The 22,421-nt window shown below is 39.1% G+C and overlaps 1 protein-coding gene and 1 long non-coding RNA gene across 2 annotated transcripts in view; one reads left to right on the top strand and one right to left on the bottom strand.

Moving 5' to 3' along the window:
• The window catches only part of SGK1 (serum/glucocorticoid regulated kinase 1), a 111,230-nt gene that overhangs the window by 87,279 nt on the left and 1,530 nt on the right, over window positions 1-22,421 (bottom strand). The gene's annotated exons all lie outside the window — the stretch shown is intronic.
• Window positions 1-22,421, top strand: part of LOC145521768 (uncharacterized) — a 41,385-nt gene that overhangs the window by 15,199 nt on the left and 3,765 nt on the right. Inside the window, exons 5-6 of the long non-coding RNA XR_014065669.1 lie at window positions 15,218-15,357; window positions 19,146-19,293. This is a non-coding gene — a long non-coding RNA (uncharacterized LOC145521768). The remainder of the gene's footprint in view (window positions 1-15,217; window positions 15,358-19,145; window positions 19,294-22,421) is intronic.

Here is a 22,421-nt window from a genome sequence, read left to right on the forward strand (position 1 = left end):
TTCATCCTCAAAGGTCCCTTAACAAAAAGGAGAATGTGTGTGCAGGGCTGCCATGGGAGAGCCTCCATGAACCATAAGGAAAACTACTCTAAACCTGAAACTGGCCAAAACAAAAGAACCCATAAAATTACAGATGTGGTGCTGGGAAGTCCTAAATACTTTTTCCTTCATACCAGAAGTGCTTGGAATCTTAATCATGTTTGCTTTCTGTTTTCTTTTCTACGCGCTTAATAATTTTCCTTAGTCTATGTCTCATCATTAAAAAAGACCAAATCAACCCTAGAAAATCATAGGCAGGAAACCACATTTTTATTCCATCACTCCTAAACCATCACTCACAATATTCAGTGTTGGTATAGTTATAGCAACAGATGTTAAAATGCGCATTGTAACTACAAAGGCTCTTTTAATGTCAGCTTAATTTAAACCTTAACCGCAGATTTTTTCCACAGATACAGCGAGAAACCACAAGGATCCTCTTGTCTTAATGCTCCTTCCACATACTGCAATAAAAATTTTTGTTTTGGAAACAAAGCAACCTTCTGACTCATCCGTCATGCCCACTGTGTCTGCCGTGGTCAAACCACATGTTCTGTACATCAGCCTTCTCGGGGCCAAGGGGGAAAAAAAACCTGTTCCCCTTCCCCACCCATTATTTTCACTGGGGAGTTTTGGCTGCACATCTCTAAAAATGACAAGTGTATTAAAATTGAAAAGTACTTTTAAAAAGTACTTTAGAGAATGGCAATGAATTTAAACAGTATTTACTGAGTCTTTACTATGGACAAGCTAGCGTGTTCCTTAGGGGGATAAACAAATACATAATTGAATAAACATTCACTATTCAGGAAGTATATAGTTTAGAGAAGTGTTGTTTACTAGAACTATAATGTGAACCACATAAGTATCAATAATTTAAAACGTTCCACTAACTGCATTAAATAAAGCAAAATGAAAGAGAAATTAGTTTCAATCATATAATTATTTGGCTTCCCTGGCGGCACTGGTGGTAAAGAAGAGAAGTGGGCTCGATCCCTGGGTCAGGAAGAACCCATGGAGGAGGGCATAGCAACCCACTCCAGTATTCTTGCCTGGAGAATCCCACTGACAAGAGGAGCCTGGCAGGCTACAGCCCATGGGGTCAGAAAGAGTCAGACAACGGAAGCGACTGAGCATGCACATATAATTATTTAACCCAGCATAATCAAATATTATCATTTCAAAATGTAGCCAATATGAAGTTATCAATGAAGTATTTTATGTTCTTTTTTTTTTTCATAAAAGTCTTTAACCTCTGGTATGTATGTCAACTTACTCTCAATTCAGACTAGTCACACATTTCAGGTGTTCGATAACCCCATAGAGCTAGTAGCTACCATATCAGACCCCAGAAGTCTCGTACTTGAAAGAAATAAGGACCTAAATGGCTTCAATACAAGTTCATCTGGTTTAGGGAGAGGAGGAACTTTTCCATGGAAGAGATGGCTATTGAAATTGGTCCTCAAGATAATGCTTATGAGTTGGAGAGATGAAGAGTGTAGTTCACACTTCAGAAACTGCGGAAGCATGAACTTGGGGGAAGGAAAATTGCAGGGAATTGCAGCTCTGTTCAATCAATGGAGTTTCTCGTTGTGCTCAGAATAATGACACAGCTACACAACACATTATGTGCGGTTCTATTGCTTTTTTTCTTTCCCTTTATTCCACAAACCTGCCCCTACTTTCAGACTCTCTACTCCAGCTGCACAGCCTATACACCTCTTCTCATAGATTCCTCACTTCTTCCCACCTAGGTCTTTATATAAGTAGTGCCCTACCTGGAACTTCTTTGGTTTGGCTCATCACTGCTTCTAGCACCTTGCAAAGTGCTCAGATAGTCAGTCCTCAGTAAATATATTTGAATGAGCAAATGAACAATTGCAGGGAACGTGAAGAAGAAGGAGGAGGAGGAGGAAGGGGAAGAAGGGCAGAGGAAGGGGAGAGGGAGAAAGAAGAGGAGGAGGATTAGAAGAAAGGCAAGTGGGAAAGACAGTTAAGGTGGCACTAGTGGCAAAGAACCCGCCTGCCGTTGCAGGAGACATAAGAGACTCGGGTTCGATCCCTGGAGAAGGGAACGACAACCCACTCCAGTAATCTTGCTTGAAGAATCCCATGGACAGAGGAGCCTGGTAGGCTCATGGGGTCGCAGAGTTGGACACGACTGAGTGACTTAGCGCACACACAAGTGGGAAAGATCTGAAGAACCCTTAAAGATTCATTTAAGGGTTTGTAATGAATTCTGGAGCAAGCCAGTTTCACACCTGCTTCTTGCATGTGAAATGTTTCTCTGGAGCTCAACCATATGTGGGATAGTTTGTGGAGTGAGGAGAGCTAGGCAGGGGAGAGCCCTGTGAGGAGCCTTTGGAAAGAGCCCAGATGAGAATTCATCCGGCTCTGTGCTGAAGCAGAGTGGTGGTTGTGTGCATTGGTTACAAACTACACCAAGAGAGCAAATCATTCCACCAATCATGCTCTTAGAGGTGATAAGAGCTTTTGCCATCTTACAGATGAGGAAAGCAAGATTCAGACAAGTTAAATTCCTTACTTTAACGAAACCATGGGGTTCATTACTGTGCACAAATGAATTTCATTATGAAAATAAAGCCCAGGAATAGATTACATGTTGTACGAGAAGGGATTATTTCATAGTAAATTAAATAGATATAGAAAGTGGAGAAAAGAATGAGAAGGATCCAAAATTCATCTAAATTATGAAAGAAATGACTTTTAAAAGTTTTTACACTAGACATTGCTGACCTTAAAATCCTGAAGCTGATAACATATTCAGTCAAGGATTCTGATTTTAGCAGTCACTTAAATATTTCCATTTGCTAAGGATGTTAGAAGTGGTACTAGTACATCTTCACAATGATTGAAATGTCAAAGGGTTCTTATTTGAAAGAATTAAAAATGATCCAAAGAGGGAAATGAATGGTAGCACCATGATCACAGAAGCTTGTTCCCTAAGTCACATGTCATTTTTATAATTAGATAACTTGCTTGTTTCTAGGTTATGTTCTCAGTTCAACTCCATGTTTTTTGTCTGACTGTCTCAGAAGATGGTAAGAAGAGGGAAGGAATATTTTTAATATTTAAACAATTCAGCTCTGGCAATCTGTACTTTAGGATCTAGGCAAGATAAGATGACTCATCATTTGCCAGTTTCCAGTAAGGCATGAAAGTCTCACTATTTCATTGAGAATGCTTTGTAAGTTTTTAAAATCCTAAACAATTTTTATAACTAAATAAGAAAACATTACAAAGGAGTAGTAGATAGAATATTTCATGAGACTTTTCTGGTCAGTGTTCCTGCATGGCAGAAACTTTAGATTAGAGGCAAACAAGAGTTTTAGGAGGTCTGTGTTTATTTATATGTCAAAATATCCTAAAAAAAAAATCAACTAGGCTCTGTGGTTGATATTGCAAAGCATAAACAAGCTTGATTGGATAGAAATTTCATTTTATAGCTAGTTGTTTTGATATTTTGTAGATCAAACTTTGAAATCAAACCTTTAAATCTCAAAATTTGATAGTATTTACTTGAATAAAAGCCTGTATTTTAATAAAAAAGAACAGAAGTCAAAAATCACTGAAAGATTACAATTAGACTTGGACTCCCCATTGATTATCTTTGTGAGTTAGATAAATAAATAGTATAAAACCAAACTTACAGAAACATGGATATTAAGGTGATTTATGAGGACACAAGAGACATAAATCAGATATAATTATCTGATTTTTCAAAAATGAATCCTATTCACCTCCTCAAATGGTCTCATAATTCTTTGATGATGCACGGCAGAGAAGTACTTATGTCAAACTGAAAAGTGAAGGAGAAAGATAAATGGTAGGTCTAAGTAACAATTAGAGATGCCAATATTCTTCCTAAGGATTTCACTCACTGAACGTATGCTTTTCCCAGAAGGCATTAGGGGAATGCAAGGCAAACAGCTCTTGGGAATTTAGCAACGCACGTTAAAAAAAAAACCCTCTACTTTTGTATTCACCGCTGATGATCATATAGAAGAGTCAGGTGTTTCTGAATCTTCTTCCAAAGAGGTGGTCTATGTCTGAAGCTCAGACCCTGAGCAAAAACAAGCAAGAAATACTGTACCTCTGAGGCCTCCCCCAGCCTCTTTTCTCTCAGGCCTTCCTACTCTCCACTTCTCATCTTTACTTTTCTCCAGCACATTTCCCATCTAATATAGTGTGTTTTACTTTTGAAAACTTGTGATGAAATATACATAACCTTTACCATATTAACTATTTCAAATTGTGCAGTTCATTCACATTGTGGTGCAACCACCACCATCCATCTTCAGACCAGTCTTCCTCAACTGAAAGGGTATACCTATTAAATAGTAACTCCTCATCCCTCTTTCCTCTCCTCACCCCTGGCAACCGCCATTCTACTCTTGGTCTCTATGACTTTGACTACTCTAGGTACCTTGTACCAGAGAATCACATAATTGTTCTTTTGTGACTGGAATGTTTTACTTCATAAATTTTGTTTATTGACTAGCTCACTTCGTGAGCATGTAAGCATCTAGGTGAGGAATTTCTTTCTGTATTATTCTCTGCTTTATTTCCAGTGCCTAGAAAGTCCCTGGGACCTAGGAGATTCAGAATAAATGTTTGTATCAATGAATGGCATTGATGGCATACTGCTAAAATGGGGTGAGAATCAGTTGAACAGAGGACCACTGAGCACCTCTATGTGTTGGACATGGTGGATATAACAGAGAGAAAGCCACTGGGCTGGCCTCAAAGAGCTTGAATGTGTGTTAGGTCAGTTGATTGAAAGATAATCATACCATAGTGAAATCAGTCCATAATTGAGCAAAGTTCACTGCCAACAAAACAGACATGAAGTTCTCCCAATCTTGGAGGATCAGGGAAAAGACCTTCAAGGCTACCTTTAAATCCCACCCTTGGGACTTCCCTGGTGGTCTAGTAGCTAAGTCTCTGCACCCCCACTGCAGGGGGCACAGGTTCAATCCCTGGCTGGGGAACTAAGATTTTGTATGCCTGCTGAATAGCCAAACTGAAAGGAAAAAAAAAAGAAAGGTATAAATCACATGCAGGGAAATGAATGAGAGTTGGCCAGGTGAAGAGTGTGGAGTTCAAAAGAACATTCTAAGAAAGGGGAACCATGATGACAGGGGATCTTGCCTTTTCTGAGCCTTGAACCCTTCTGATAATCTGGTGAAGCCTAGGGGTCCCTTCCTAGAATAAGTTTTTAATGAATAAAGTAAAATACATAGGATTACAAAGGCAATTGATTGTATTAAACTGCAGTTAGCAAAATTTTAAAAATATTTCAGTACTATATACTCAGCACTATATGTGATTCTTTCTTGCTGTATTAGGTACCAAGGTTTAGATGAGAGATAATAGCAACTATAAATTTCTCTGTAATGATAATCATACATAATATACTGCAGTACCGTCAACAGTTGCCATATGATATGAAAATATATGTGATTTCTATTAGTGATAAAATTACAGGTCCTAATAATACTACTACCATTTGTTGGTTACATTCATAATTGGAGGAAGTACTGAAGTTCATTTAGTTTGGTGAAAATAAACATAAGTTTTGTCCATCCAAGTTTCTGGATTCCATCCAAAGACATCTCTCTCTGTGAACCCCAGATGATGAGCCCCAAGACTGATGGTGAGATATATAGATGGAAAAAATTAAGTTATTCAACATACTAGGAGAATGAAATTTGTGGATGAGGAAGGAGAAGGAAAAAGAGAAAGACAGGAAGGGTGAGAGAAGTAAGCAAGGGCCAGGTGTTGGCAAGCTTTACATGCGATACTAAGGAGTTAGGAATTTATTTTGAGAGCTATAATGAAACATTGAAGTGTTAAAAGTACGGTTATATTAAGCTCCAACATGTGTTCTAGAAAATTCTTCCAGACTGTAGTTTGGAGGATTCTGTGGGGGTAAAACTGGCCACAGGAAGCCAGTTTAACAATGGTAGCAATCCTTCAGGGAAGAATGGAGGGGGCCTGAGCTAGGGAAGAGGCAGTGCAGGAGCTCAGTAAGTAAGGAAAGTGGGAGCCAGAGTTATTTAGAAGATAGAATTGATTAAAAAAAAAAAAAAAACAACGAAAGAATACTTTTGTCAGACCAAAGAATCTGACAAATGTTAGCATGAAAATAAAGAACTCCATTTCCATTTTCTGACGTTCTTGCAATAATAGCTGATGAGTATAAAATGCCCAGCGAAAAACCACAGCAGTTGCTAGAGAAGTGATGTGATGTAATGGAAAGAGAATCTCAAATGTCACCAATTGATGTGGACCTTCTTATCTGTGTGACCATGAGGAAGTTACTTAATCTTTCTGATGTCCTGAATCCTTGTTGGTAAAGAAAGGCTAAGGACACCTACCTGCACTGCTGAATTATTAGACACAGAGAGAAAGAAATCATTGAACATTTTCTAAATTAAGTGCTATAAAAATGCTACTTGTGCTAGTAAATATAATCAATCACTAAAGGGTAATTATTATAAGTCAGAATTTACTAACAGTTGAAGAGGCATTTGAAGAAAGTAACCCATGCAATTTCTAACATCTGGTTAAGTGTTATGGATCTCATGAAACTATAGCTGACTAGGAAAAAAGTGTAGAATTTAGCTAAGTATGGGTAAGGGTGAGGGATGGGCAACAATAAGACTTCTCAGGTAGAAGAAATAAGACTGACAAGATGGAGGCCTAGTGTCTGTCTTCCTAAGATAACAGAGGTGATGAGTTATGCCAAGGAGTATAGGGTATAAGGTATTAGGGATGCTGAATGTGTTCCGAATGTGGAGGACTTAAACCATCCAAAGCAGTCACCTGACATTATAGTAAAACCTATACAAAAATATGGTTCCTAATATTATTTTATGCTTCTGCTTTATAAGCCAACTAACAAAGATTTCCAATCTGGAAAAAAGATTTTCAATTTGGAAATAGTGTCTGGATGTGTCTATTTATTCTAGTTTCAGAGAAAGAATTAGGCCATTTACTTCTGACAGGGTTTTGAAGCCTCTGGTAGCTTTGCGATTAGCAAAACTATGATTTTATTTTTGCCCCGTGGTAGGTGGGGATGAATAATGTAATTCAAGCTAACGCATATTAGCATCAGCTGTTCTCAAGAGGGCCCAAATACCTCAGTTCTTCACAAAATGAAATACTTCTTTCAATAAAAAAAGAAAAAAGTACATTAAGAAAAAGAGTAAACAAAACTACAACAGTAGATATCTGAAAGAATTTATTGCCACAAAGAAGGAACTCAGCTTCTAAGGCCAAGTTTGCTACTTCTCTACAAGACTCTGGAGAAGTTCTGTCCTCTTTCACTGCCTTTTTTCCTCAAGAAAATCTCCACTATAATCTGACTAAAGTGCAGAGATTTCTTAATGGGATAGTCAAGGAGGTGAAAGGCAAGGAGGAGTGGATTTAGAGATGAGACTGAAAAAGACTTTTTATTAAAGAGTCCAAAAGATAAGGTGATGGGGGTGGCTTGCACCAAAGCCCTGGAAATAAAGAGAAGGGGATTAAAAACAAAAGTCATTTTAGAGGTAAACTCAATAGTATGCGCTAATTAATTTATTGCATTGATGTTGGAAGAAAAGAAAGAGGAATATGTTTAGGTTTCTGGCTGTAACAAATTAGTCTTTGGCAATTTCAACTACTGAGTTGGGGGAAATTGGAGAAGGAATAAAATTCGATAGGAAGAAAAATCAAGAGTTCAATTTTTGGACATGATTAATTCAAGTTATCTGTGAGACATTTGAACAGGAATATTAAGCAGGCAACTGGGAATAGGAATCAGGCATTTAGAGAACTTATCAATTTAAGAAAGACATATGGATTGAATTTAAAGCACAAGAGTGAATAAATTGGTGTGTTGCAAGGGGGGGAGGGAAGGGAGAGAAAGAGTGTGTGAGAAAGCGAGAAAGATGGAGAATGAGAGGGAGAGAGAAAAGAGAAAGAGATGGTGTGAGAGAGAGATAGGCAAGTTAGCCAACCACGCAACCTGAACCACTTTCATATTCCCCCAGAATCCCATAGAATGGAGAGGAGGAGCCTGAAATGGAACTAAGAAATAGCCCAGAGGTAGGAGGACAGCCTGGTCAGTCCTGGGCCATGAGCTTTTCATGCAAGAGTGGTCCACTGGGTGGCATGCCAAGAAAGAGGAAGTTGAGATGATGGATAAATGTCCACATGACAAGAGAAATACCCAAGAGCTTGATCTTCGAGTTCAGACGGGGATGAAAATTCATTGCAATCCAAGTTTCTGAGCCTTTAGTAAGAAATATTTTCAAGAAGGGGAGTCGGGAAAGAATTTTAAAAGTCATCTGAGTGCTCATGAGTTACAATGTGTTCTGATTTAGAATTTCAAACTCTTATCAAGTCTTGACTTGGCAATGCAAGACAGATTAGAAAGGAAAACCTGGCATTAAATTCAGATCGAATGGCATTAATAAGTGATTACACATTGGACCTATGGGTTTAGGCATCTGTTCTTTCTTCAGAGCTTTGTGTACATATAGCTAAGGAAGCAGAGTAATTTGGTGTCATTTGATTTAATGAGATCTTGGGCAAATGAAATATTATTTCAGCTATGAAGCTGGACCACTGCAGTTGCTCTAGGGAGAAGTATCCATAGAAGATAGATTAATTGTGTTCACTAGTTCTTAAGCCTCTGGAAGCATCTAAATAACTCAGTAAAAGTGTGAGCCTACTGACCATGCAGAAGTCTTTTGAGAAATGATCTTTAAGCAATAAAATCCAAAAGCAAAGTGGTCTGAGAGCAGCATGCTTACAAGTGGACTTAAAAGTAAAATCACAACTTACACCATAACAGAAAGTGTAGAAAGGTAGGCTAGAAAGGTAGGTCATAATTTTTAGGTCTGTCTTGATAATATCTAACATGCTTTGAGCACTTAGTATATACTAGGCACTGAGGTCAAATGCTTTACACACAGTCTGTCTTGATAATATCTAACATGCTTTGAGCACTTAGTATATACTAGGCACTGAGGTCAAATGCTTTACACACATTATATCATTTAACTCTCACAACAGTTCTAAGAGGTAAGCATTGTCATTAAAACCCATTTTACAGATAAATCAATAGGCTTAGAACTTTCCATTGTTTGTCCAATATTACAAAGCTGGTAAGAATGCAGCCAAGAATCTAACTGGCTTTAACTGATCCCTATTAGGAGGCCTTAATAGTTTTGTCCTATAAAGGTTTGGGTGTTTCTTTTACTTTTGGGGCTTCCCCGGTAGCTCAGATGGTAAAGAATCCACCTGCAATGTGAAAGACTTGGGTTTGATCCCTGGGTGGGGAAGATCCTCTGGAGAAGGGCCTGGCCACCCACTCCAGGATTCTTGCCTGGAGAATCCCCATGGACAGAGGAGCCTGGTGGGCTACAGTCGATGGGGTCACAGAGTTGGACATGACTGAGAGACTAAGCTACTTCTTAGTATAACTCAGAATGTTTTGATTTTAGAAGTTTAGAGGTGGGACTTCCCTGGTAGTCTAGTGGCTCAGACTCCATGCTACAATGCAGGGGGCTTGAGTTCAATACCTGGTCTCAGGGAACTAGATCCTGCATGCTGCAACTAAAGATCCTGCATGTGCAATGAAGATCAAAGATCCCACCTGCTGCAACTAAGACTTTATGCTGCCAAATGCAAAAATTAAAAAAAAAATATTTAGAGATAAAATCAATACAATTGGACACAATTTGGAAAATGACGCTATGACTCAATGGCACAAATAGAAATATTCAATAGTAGTAAAAGTAAATTGCCACTCTTTTCACTGAGAGGTGAAGTTTCTGTTTCCACGTCTCCAATCTGAACTGGCCCTGTGACTTTCTTAATGAATCTAATGCAGTGGAAGTCACACTGTAGAACCTCCAAGTCTGGGCCTTATGAGATTCGCAGATTCCACTTTTCTCTTAGAATATAGCCTCTCAGAAGCCAATAGCCCTTTAAGAAGTTTGACCATCTTAAGTGCATGATGCTGTGAGGAAAGTCAAGCTACATGAAGAGAGAGAGAGGCCAACAGAGGAAAACGAGGAACTAAACATGAGAGTGAAGCTTTCTTGGATTTTCCCGCCCAGCCTAGCCACTAGCTGAACGCAGCCCAGGAAAGGACCCAGCCAACATCATGGAACGGAGCCACTCGAATGAGTCAACCTGAATTCCTAATCCATAGGATCATAAGCCAAAAAAGAGAAGAAAAAAAGGGGGGGGGGTGTTTTCAGCACACAATTTGGGGTATTTTTTTGAGGGGGATTATTTTATTATGCAACAATAGACAACATAAATATAGTACACTTTGGGGGGAAAAAATATACTCTATTTTGGTGGGACAGAGAGTAAACATTCCTACAGTTTTACTTTGAGTCCCAGTGGCTTATGTAAGACAGCCAAGATGATAAATCCATTAGCTCTGTGGTCCAGTAGTTAATTTCATTAGGTCTGAAGCAAGCAGCATTTTCAAGAAAAAAAACTAGCAGAGAAGCACTTCACAGTTTAGAACTACATTTTCTTCTGTGTATGCTGTGTATCATCATAGTGATGCATCTGTGTAATCATTATCCACTTTTTTAATAGTTGGAACTCATCCTTGATAGGTCCTTTTTGCTTTTTTCTTTATATTATATATACCATCTATCTTGCTTTAGAGACCATCTGAAGCAGGTTACAGTGAGAAACAACAGAATTAAAATAAAACACAAGCTCAAAACCAACTTCAGCAACTGAGAAGTCATATCTGAAGATTTGTCTACTTTTTTCACTGAAATTTACCTTTAAATTTAGCTTTGAGTTTCCTGGCAACTGAGGCAAACCTGTGGGATTATATCATGCTAACTGTGATTTCTTTCAGAAAAGAAGAATCTTTTGCCTACTGCTAAATTATAAGGGCAATTTATTATGTGGATGTCTTCACAGGGAACAGTAAATGATAGGAAAAAAAAAAAACAGCTTCCAAAGAAATGTCATTTAGAATACAAATGTGTCTCAGACACGGAGTGTTCACATATGCCTCCATTTAAAACAAAGCAGAATTAAATATAAGGGATTTTCATTTCAATAGGGGTTTTAAGATTAACTCCTCTCTCCTTTCTCCCATTATCAGAATTTCTTAATATCCTGTCTTTTTATTTGTTTCAGTTTATTTTTGAATAAATAAATTGGATTTATTGATAACCCTCCCAGTCTCAAGGATTTATTGATAATCCTTCCAGTGCCAAGCCCTGAGGGTATAATTGGAAGCAAAAGAGAGAGAAGGTCCTTGTCCTCATAGAGATCATAGTTCATGAAAGTGAAAATAAAGTCGCTCAGTCGTGTCTGACTCTTTGTGACGCCATGGACTGTAACCTACAAGGTTCCTCTATCCATGGAATTTTCCAGGCAAGAGTACTGGAGTGGGTTGCCATTTCCTTCTCCAAGGGATCTTCCCAACCCAGGGATCGAACCTGGGTCTCCCGTGTTGCAAGCAGATGCTTTTACCCTTTGAGCCATAGTCCAGGAGGATATTAATTAATGTTAAAGACGTTAATTAAATAGCTATACCAATATGAGATTATAGATTTACAAGTGCCATAATAAAAAGTACAAGGCATTATAAAGAGTATATACCAGAGAGATGTGATCCAGGTTCCTGGGGATGGGGTAAGATGGGGAGACTGAAGGTAAATATACTTTCTTTTTTTCTTATTTTTAATTGAAATATAGTTGGTTTACCATGTTGTGTTAGTTTTAAGTGTACAGTAAAGTGATTCAGTTATATATAATTTTTTAGATTCTTTTCCCTTATAGATTATTACAAGATAATTGAATTTAGTTCCCTGTGCTATATAGTAGGTACTTGTTAAAGGAAGATATAATTTTTATATCTGCATTCCTACCATAATGCCTAACACATATAGGTGCTCAATTCATGTTGGCTGTTGATGATGATGATACAAAAAACAAAATGGGGGTAGTTTCAACACTAATTCTGAACCTGTTATTTGAAAGATAATGACTTTAGAAAGAAAGAAAATGCTAGAAATTTTCATTGTTCTGATTTTTGGAAAAGAATAAAATACATAACTCAAGAGCTGTCAAGATATCAGATTAAAAAATTCCATCTAATTGAGATTAGGTCCGAGGGTCACTCTCAGATGACTGATTTAATGTGTTTCCTTTGTCCTGGAAGATTAATTATTAGCAATGGCTTCAGCATCTTATTAGTGGCAAGGTGAGAAGGTGTGGGCCCTTTTACGTAAAAACTGACTAATAGACAAATAAATTAGATATGCCTGCTTTGTCAAAGCTGATAAGCAAGGCCCTGTATATGGTAAGTGCCAAATCCTGGTTCTTACTATGTAACATTTAATCTTTTAGGTTAAGTGTGGAAGAGAAAGCAATTATATTGATGTTCTTCCGAGAAATTCATTTACAGATCAATATTATTTAGTTGCAAGCTCTTTGATGCTGTATTAGACATCTTATCAGCCATCTAGCTACTAAAGCTTTATTACATAACATTTAGCAGCAGTTTTTTTTCTCTGAATTACTACTTACTTCTACTTCTAACACATCCCCATCTTTTTAAAAACATTCTCATGTACCAGACCCCTGCATATAACCTGATACTCTCCGGTGTGATAGATTTCCTGCAATATTTTGTTTCCTAGAACTTACAAATGATTTTGACAAAGTAAAAGTCCTGTTGGGATGTTCTCCATTTCATATATAACTGAAATTTCAATGATAAAGAAAAACTTTGGTCATGGGTTGAACTGTGTCCAGCTCCCAAATTATTATATTGAAATTCTAACCTTAGAACTTCAGAATGTGAACTTATTTGGAGATAGAGTCTTTACAGAGGTAACCAAGTTAAAATAAGGTGGGCCCTAATCCAACTTACTAATGTCCTTATAAAGGGCTTCCCAGGTGGCGATAGGGTAAAGAGTCCACTTGCCAATGCAGGAGATGCATCCCCTGGGGAGGGAAATGGCAATTTGCTCCAGTGTTCTTGCCTGGAAAATTTCATGGACAGAGGAGCCTGGCAGGCTACAGTCCATGAGCTGCAAAGAGTCAGACACAACTGAGTGACTGAGCACACACACAATGTCCTTCTAAGAAGGGAAAATGTGGACAGATAAATACAGAGGGAAGATATAGGGAGAAGATGGCCATCCATAAACACAGAAGAGAGGCCTGGAACAGTCCCTTTCCTTGCAGCCCTCAGGAGGAACCAACTTTGCTGACCCTTTCCTCTGAAACTTTTAGCTTCCGGAACTGTGAGGCAATACAAATTTATTGCTTAAGCCACTCAGTTTGTGGTAGTTTGTTATGGCAGCCATAAGAAACTGATACAAATTCTATTTCCATGAAAATCAAAGATAGTTTCTGGAAACTTTTCTTACTTCTCACCCAGAGATGAATTAGAAATTCTATAATCTACCTCCATGAATTAAGTGCCATAGTTGTCTTTAATCATGGCAAACTAAGATCATGGCATCCAGTCCCATCACTTCATGGCAAATAGTTTGGGAAACAATGGAAACAGTGACAGACTTTATTTTCTTGGGCTCCAAATTCACTGCAGATGGTGACTACAGCCATGAGATTAAAAGACACTTGCTCCTTGGAAAAACAGCTATGACCAACCTAGACAGCATATTAAAAAGCAGAGACATTACTTTGCCAACAAAGATCTGTCTAATCAAGGCTATGGTTTTTCCAGTAGTCATGTATGGAATGTGAGAGTTGGACTATAAAGAAAGCTGAGTGCCGAAGAATTGATGCTTTTGAACTGTGGTGTTGAAAAGACTCTTGAGAGTCTCTTGGACTGCAATGAGATCCTACAGGATCCTGTAGATCCTGCTACATCCTAAAGGAAACCAGTCTTGAATATTCACTGGAAGGACTGATGCTGAAGCTGAGACTTCAATACTTTGGCCACCTGATGTGAAGAACTGACTCACTAGAAAAGACCCTGATGCTGGGAAAGATTGAGGGCGGGAGGAGAAGGAGACAACAAAGGATGAGATGGTTGGATGGCATCACCGACTTGATGAGCATGAGTTTGAGCAAGCTCCGGGAATTGGTGATGGACAGGGAAGCCTGGCGTGCTGCGGTCCATGGGGTTGCAAAGAGTCAGACTCGGCTGAGCGACTAAACTGAACTGACTAATATCTTTGATATCTCTTAACTCCTTAAGCCTTACAATTCCGTTAAACATATTCTTCAGTAAAACACTAATATATTCATTCAGCCTTTCTTGTTGTTACAAGGATATTAAAAAAATCGTTTATATCTATTAGCATAAAAATACTAACCCAATCATCAAAATAGAATCCAGTTGCAAGTTCCATGCTCAAATCTAGTTTCTACCAAGCCTGACCAAACAAAAACATTGTTTCACTACCTGTGTTAGAGTACTTTAATTCATTAATGCCTTGGGTTCCAGTTCTTCTTCACTTTTATGGGTTGCCATGTCGGCACTATTTAAAGCAGTGAAAAATGGACACTAAGATTTTCTTTAAATTCTTTCTCATTATCAATGCCCTCTCTGTTTAACCGAGTATTGTTATTATAATTACACTTCATCTGCCCTCCCCAAGCCCTTTTGTTTTTATTGATCCATTAAACATATACTATTGACATATGTTTACTGCATATATACTATTATGTACCAGACACTCAGGCAAAGCTCTGAATAAGACAGACAAAAATCTCTGGGCTCATGGAGTTTATATTCTAGGTTTCAGAGAAGCTATAAGAGACTGTAAAGAAAGTTCATTTTTAATGTCTTTGCTTTCATACTACATCTCCATTATTTTGTTACTTAGCTTTACTTGAATCTTTTTAACTACTCTAGAAGCTACATACTCAGTTTTCTTTCTTACACTTTTTTTTTCCCCACAAATAACCCAAATTAGTACAGGTCTAGAAAGATTTAGGCTTCAAAGGATATTCAATTTTCATAAAGAGCAATCTATAGAAAAGATATTTGTGACTAGAAAACGCTGAAAATACATATTCTTACATATCGAACGATTTAAGTTTTTTTCCTTCTCGGAATACTTTAAAGTTGGTTCCACAAAAATTTGAGTCTTAAAATGTTTTAACTATTTGGGGGCCCTTTTTACCTTGCTATTTCTAGAAACTAAAATTTTGGAGCTGTCCGGGTCTTCGATACTGGCTGATTTCACTCTACCAGTCTCTGAGGTGGCAAGATATTCCTGAAGTCACTGAGTGAGAAGAACACAGGTCCCCTGTCTCCTGTGGAACACGAGTGTGGGGGTATTTTCTGTCAAGCTTTCCTCTCTTTGGCCTTGATGTGAGCTTATCTTTCAGAGACAGGAGAGAAAGAGACGGAGAGGGGTGGAGGGAGAAAGGGGAAAAAAAGAAGAGGAGGGCTAGAGGAAGAGAAAAAGAAAAGAACCTTATGACTAGTCATCCCCCAAACAAAGGCATTTTGGGTGACTGCCCTGACTTAGGAGGAGAAAAGAGACCCAGGTGACCCCCATGCTATAAAAATAGCTCAGCGGACTCTTCCCAGAAAAATGTCACAGCAGGCTCTGGAAAGCAATTAGAGTAATATTTTGGCATCTTGCATCACCAAGGGGAAGATTCTCCTGCCGTCCTAGTTACAGCCTTGATTTTCATTTCTCTTTATTGTAAATACTTATGAAATCATTTCAGAATGCTGCGAAGAAATAGGTGTGAGAGAAAACAAACACTAATAGTAATCCTGTCTGCAAATGCCGGAGCCGCTGCAGAAGGAAGCCAAGGCAGCACCTAGCCCGCCTGGCTGTCTGCTCTCTCCATTGCCCTCCTCGTGCCTCCTTCTCCTCTTCCTCCTACACAGAAGCTTTCAAAATTTGCCAGCTCACTGTGTAGGCTGCCAGAGGAAGCTGGCCAATGGCTGGGGCCACCTGCCTTTAGACCAAGGATCTGGGCAGGTGGCTGGCAGATGACCTTCTTGTTCCCAGGTCTGGCGGATGCATTGAGTCTAAGGACCTGGGCAGCCTGCTTTTCTGCTAGGAAGGATTGGACTTCTGAAGGATGGGACTCTCCAGAGAAGTAGTGGCCACTGCTCCAGTTAAAGCCCTTTGAGAAACTGTATGCTCTGTGAACTTAGCCTTCTTCAACTCCATGCAAGGGATAAGCATCCTTACCCCATCATTGGTGGGGATTCTATGCTCCAAGCTAGGAACCGAGGTTCTAGTTAGCAGGTAGGAAACAGCATCCCACGTAAGTCAGGAGGCTTCTCTTTATCTGCCAGTGTTAAGAACATTGACTTCAGGAATTCCCTGGTGGTCCAATGGTTAAGACTCAGCATTTTCACTGCTCTGGCCTGGGGTTCAATCCCTGGTCAGGTAACTAAGATCCCACAAGCTTCGAGGCACAGCCAGGAAAAAAAAAAAGTATTGCTTAACTGTTTGGATTATCTAGTGTGCATAAAAATACATCACACTTTAAAAAAGATAACATCATGATATTTCCTTTAATAAAAAACTAGCTTCACTTAAATTACTGATTAAGCTTTTCTATCCATTCAGTTCCTATCAGTTCTTCCCCTTACACTTCTATAATCAGAAGTCTCCAAATGAGGGCATGTGTTTCAATGACTCGCCATGCTCCTTTTAGATTTGCTTTATCTTGTTAAGCATTTACAGATCATAAGATATGGGTGCACTTATAATGGCTCTTACAACAGTTTATATGTACTTGTTCTCCAAAAAGTGGAACTTTTAAGGAACTCACTTTCCTTTCAGAGTATTTTCTAAGCATTGTGGCAGAATGTGAGCCTAACTATCCTGGGCTTTCTGAGAACTGCCAAAGTGCCAAAAACCTGCTACTCTTTACCTGTGTACTGTGCTACTGAAGAGTCATCCCCTAGCACAACCAAACCTAGCCAGTCCCTGCTCCAGTCCAAACCCTCTAAGACTCACTGTGCAAAGCAGAAAAGACCTCTTGACTTCAAAGTTCTCTTCACACTAAGGGGCTCCTAAGATCACATTGAAAAATAAGGAAAAACCATAATAATTGAGAAAATGCTTTAAGGATTCTGGGTAAGAGAATATACAATGCATAATGTATAGTGTTGAAGTCAGTGATTTATATTAATATAAAATCAGAAGAGAGTAGTTAATCATGACTATGTCTGTCTTGTTTGTCCTGACAAGAAAATCATTACAGAAAAGAAGTTGTGGTGTGGGCACTGGTCATTAAATGAGCTGAGTTCAAGGTTCCCTGCCAGCTGCTAAGTGTAGTGACAACTTGTCTTCGAGTTGGATTTAAGTTAATTTTCAAAGTCCTCACATATATTATCCACATCTAAACACAGAACTAAAATGCATTACCTTCCTAAGCCATTAATCTATCTCAAGACAGAAACAGGAGGACAAGGCAACCAGTTAGGTATCACTTAATACAAGGATTCATTGATTTATTTGATTCATACATTCATTTAACAAATACGGTTTGACTGGTAAGGAATATAGAAGTGGCTCAGATGGCAAAGAATCTGCCTGCAATGCAGGAGACCCAGATTTGATACCTGGGTTGGGAAGATCCCCTGTAGAAGGGAATGCCTACCCACTCCATTCTTGCCTGGAGAAGTCCATGGACAGAGGAGCCCGGAGGGCTACAGTCCATTGGGTCATGAAGAGTCAGACATGACTGAGCAACTAACATGCACACACAGGAGGGGATATAGAGAACAAGGTAATGGGTTCTCTATCCTTAAGCACCTTCCTGCCCTATGGGAGCTCCAGGTGGGTCCTACGGTTACAGCGCAGGGTGACTGTGGTTGTGTTCTATGCCCTCCAGTGCACCCAGGGGTGACTCAAATGGCTCAGACTTTAGCTACTTCTGAAGGCAGTACAGTAGAAGCCATTGAAATCCCCAATGTGGTTTCAGGAAGCATGATTCAATATATCTTGGAGAAATCCAAGACAGACTTCTGATTCCTACTGCCTTCCAGTGGGAAGTCATTCCAGGAGTCCAGTGGGAGACGTCATTCACAACAGTTGTGACCACCACGATCTCCCCACTTTGCTCCACCCCACATAATCATCTCTGGATGGAATTTACAGATAGTTTTCAGTGGGAAAAGCCATCCCTAGTGAGGTGATTGCCTCACTGTCATTTACTGCAGCAGCTTGAATGGAAATACTGGTGGTGCTAAAGCTGACTGCCTGAGTTTGGATTCTGGCTGTACCTCTTTCTAGCACCATGACCTTGGACTGCTTATTCAACTTCTCTGACTCAACTTCTTTGGCTGTGAAATGGGCATAATGGAGTGATTGTGACTATTATACCAATAAAGTGTTAAACTAGAGAGTTTTGACCCTTAGAAAACATTCAATAAACGCTAGCCCCCTGAGAAGACGTAAAGAGCTTCCCATAAAAAAAGGACTGTTATTATCATTCCAATTCAGCTGCTTTCAGGAGTTGAAGGACAGGGAAGCCTGGCGTGCTGCAGTCCATGGAGTCAAAAAGAGTCAGACATGACCTAGCGACTGAACAGCAACAAATAGAACAGTCAAGGGAAGTAAAACATAAAGGGATGACGTTTTTGAAATGGTGGTGGAGAATAATCACTTCAGAGGAGGTTGATCTCATTTCTCTGCTCCACTAGAGGAAACATCATAACTAGCCTGAAACCCTTTGCTTTATTCCCCATCATTTTTAGAGAAAGGAGAAAGCTAGGGCCATCAGACCTCTTCAAGTCTTCTTTGACCACGCTGGATTGTTTAACATCACAGATAGGATGTGCAGTGGTGAAGGATACAGACTTTGCAGCCATATGCTTTGATCCAACCCCTGACTCTCCCACAAACTAGTTGTATGATGTAGGATTACTCCCTCTACCTCGGCCCACAACACTTCGTCATCTACCATATTGGGATAACAATAGTGTCTCCCGTAGACTTTTCATGTTTGAGAAATTAAATTAAATGTGTAACATAATTCAGCCTCTTAGAGCAGTGATCAACAATATTAGGGCTGTGTAACTGTGGTGGTGGTCAGTCTCTCAGTCGTGTCTGACTCTTTGTAACCTCATGAATTGTAACCGCCAGGCTCCTCTTTCCATGGGATTTTTCAAACAAGAATACTCAAGTGGGTTACCATTTCCTACTCCAGAGGATCTTCCTGACCCAGGGATCAAATTCTGGCCTCCTGCATCTTCGGCACTGAACTCGAATTCTTTACCGCTGAGCCACCGGGGTAAGCATAAGTGATAGTCATTATAAAACGTTGTCATTAGTAAAGAACAATGCAAAAGACTGATTGTTCAAATGCACAAAATCATGATATACTGAGTCAAAACAAGTTCAACAAGAACTATCTTGTCAAAATTGGTGGTCTCGAGGCAGTTAGTACTAGGAAGATGAACTGGATTTTGTCCCTATTCTATTTCTTAAAGAATCAATGAATGTGGCCTGAAGCACTGAACCAGTTTGAGAGCATAATAATAAAAAAAAGACACTTGATCTGGAAGTGAAAACCCTACCTGTGAGGAGTGGCTTAGCCCCATTTTAGTTGAGTAAGTGATTCACCTGCCAAGCACTGTTTCTACATCTTTAAAATAGATAGGTCAATGCAAGAGTTTCTTTTTTTTTTTTTTTAACATTTTTATTTTTTTTGTTTTTTAATAAATTTATTTATTTTAGTTGGGGGCTAATTACTTTACAATATTGTTCTAAGATGCATATTCCAAATCCAAAATTCCATCCTGCCTAGTTATCCTCTGAAATGTTATGAAAGATGATGTGATTCTGTCTTTAGAAGTCTTAAAAAGACTCTGATGGTGGGAAAGATTGAAAGCAGGAGGAGAAGGGGATGACAGAGGATGAGATGGTTGGATGGCATCACCGACTTGATGGACATGAGTCTGAGCAACTTCCGGGAGCTGGTGAAGGATAGGGAATCCTGGTCTGCTGCAGTCCGTGGGGTCACAAAGAGTCGGACACGACTGAGTGACTAAACTGAACTGATTTACATACCTAAGGAATTTCCAAAATGGATTATCAAGTTGAAGATAATATCATTTTTGGTGTTTTCTGAGTCATAACACAGGCTTTCCTGGTGGCTCAGATGGTAAAGTATCTCCCTGCAATGCAGGAGACCCAGGTTTGATCTCTGGGTTGGGAAGATCCCCTGGAGAAGGGAATGGCTACCCACTCCAGTATTCTTACTTGGAGAATTCCATAGACAGAGGAGCCTGCCAGGCTACAGTCCATGCAAGAATCTGAACCATGAACAAATCTTTAAATCCATGAAAATGGATTATCTTTAGCAAACACTATACCTTTTAAAGCTCTTAGATTGTGACAATAAAACTGATAAGGACATTTTCCCATTTATCTTAAATGAATTTTTCAGAGATTCTAAGAAAAAAGAATAATCCATAGGCATCTAATGTTAACTTATCATTAACACAAACGGAATGGAAGTAGAATTCTTACCGAGTTTAGCTTAGCTATTCTCAACTAAATGAAATTAAGCTAATTTAGTTGAGCTTTTAAGACATGGCGGTGGGAAGCATAAATCCAAAGGATTTGGGGGAACTAGCACCAGAACTGCCTTTCTTCAGATTGTGTTCCTTGAGGCTGGGTTCCCCAGAGCTGCCTCAGTCATGACTGAGGGTTGGAAAGAAGCTTCAAGAGAGTCAGCTGAGGACTAGTCTCCTTCGTAGGTTTTATAAATTGCATAATGGCATAAAGATTTTACTTGGGTAGAAAAAAGATTCTGTTATGGAAGAAAAAAGGGGTGGGAGTGTGATTCAAAAATAGAAAGTCCGGATTAAGAATATGGGCTTTGGGTCAAAGAAAATTTAAATTTTGGCTCTGCTACTTTTTAGTTAAGTGATATTGGGCTGGTCGTTTAATCTCTCTTAAGCCATGCTTTGCACATTTAATGTTTTCTTACTTCACAGGATGACTCTGAGGATTTCATGAGCTAATACATATAAAGCACTTGACCCATAACTTCTGGAACATAGCAAGGTCTCAATAAATGCTGCTACACTTAATCTCCTAAATGAATCACAGGGTGGATCATTCTGCCTTCCCTTTTCGCGACCTTCTTAGGCTTCTTGTGAAATGTCTCAGAGGCATAAGAAGAACTAGTTAACTTTCTGCCATCAAAATTTGGGTCCAAACCTCCATGTTTTTAGTAAGCCCTAAAAAAATCTATGGGTGTTTTCCAAGATCTATTCATGGTTTAATGTGGGCATTGGACAAAGGTTCATTTTGCAAGACTGTTTAAGTAGGTTAAAAATAAAATATGCAGAAATCTGTGGAACTTCAACAATAGAATATAAGAAAAATGGATTATTCTTAGCTGAGAACAAAGGCATTCTAGTATATAAATGTGCATACAGATGCATAGAGAAGATCTGGGAAAGATAGATGCCAACATTTACCTCTGGATAAGAGAGGCAGAGGGAATTACCTGGGTATTATCCTAATGTTTTACACATTTATTTACATATCAGCTGTGTAATTAAAGACCCCAAACAAAGGAATAAAAAAGCAAAACCTAGAGCAAAGTCATGGTACAAACTGAAATGAACTTTCAGAAAAGATAATGTATGGAAAAGAATCAAAGACTTTATCCCTTAGGGCCCTCCGTGACTTGACACAAAGGCATATTCTGCTGTTTTGTCCTTGAAGAGTAAGGACAACAAGAGGGGAGGTTTCTGATACTATCTCCAGAAAATGATAAACCCAGGTTCAAAGGCAGATGAAGCTGCCGGGCTGGATGCGTGTGTGTGTGCTAAATTGCTTCAGTTGTGTCTGACTCTTTGGGACCCCATGGACTGTAGCCCACCAGGCTCCTCGGTCCATGGGATTCTCCAGGCAAGAATACTGGAGGGGGTTGCCAGGCTCTCCTCCAGGAGATCTTCCTGACTGAGGGATAGAACCCATGTCTCTTAGGTCTCCTATATATCTTGGTTTCAAGTTCTTTCTCTCTGCAGGCACTCAGGTTAGACATGAGTACCCTGGCTAGTTCTTTGCAAAATGCAAAGTCTACAGAGGCAGCAACTAAAGGCTACCGTTAAATTCTGCTTTTAAGCAAAAAAGAAACTAGATAGTAAATTAACAGTTATTACAGCACATTTCGATAGCAAAGAAAATAAGAGAAAACTTAAAATCTACTTGACAGTTACTCAGTTGATTAAAGATATCTGATTGTGAAGTATTAAAGTAAATAAATAAACACAAACCAAAAACCAACCAACCAAAAAAAATCACCGTCACTGTCCCCTCAGTACCACCAAATTAATTAATTAAATGAGAGTAAAGAGTTTAACTACTGAGTTATGAGCTATGGCACTTTTTGTTTATTAT

The sequence above is a fragment of the Giraffa tippelskirchi genome, chromosome 9 (assembly GCF_054371585.1).
Source record: "Giraffa tippelskirchi isolate mGirTip1 chromosome 9, T2T-mGirTip1v1.2.pri, whole genome shotgun sequence".
NCBI lineage: Eukaryota > Metazoa > Chordata > Mammalia > Artiodactyla > Giraffidae > Giraffa > Giraffa tippelskirchi.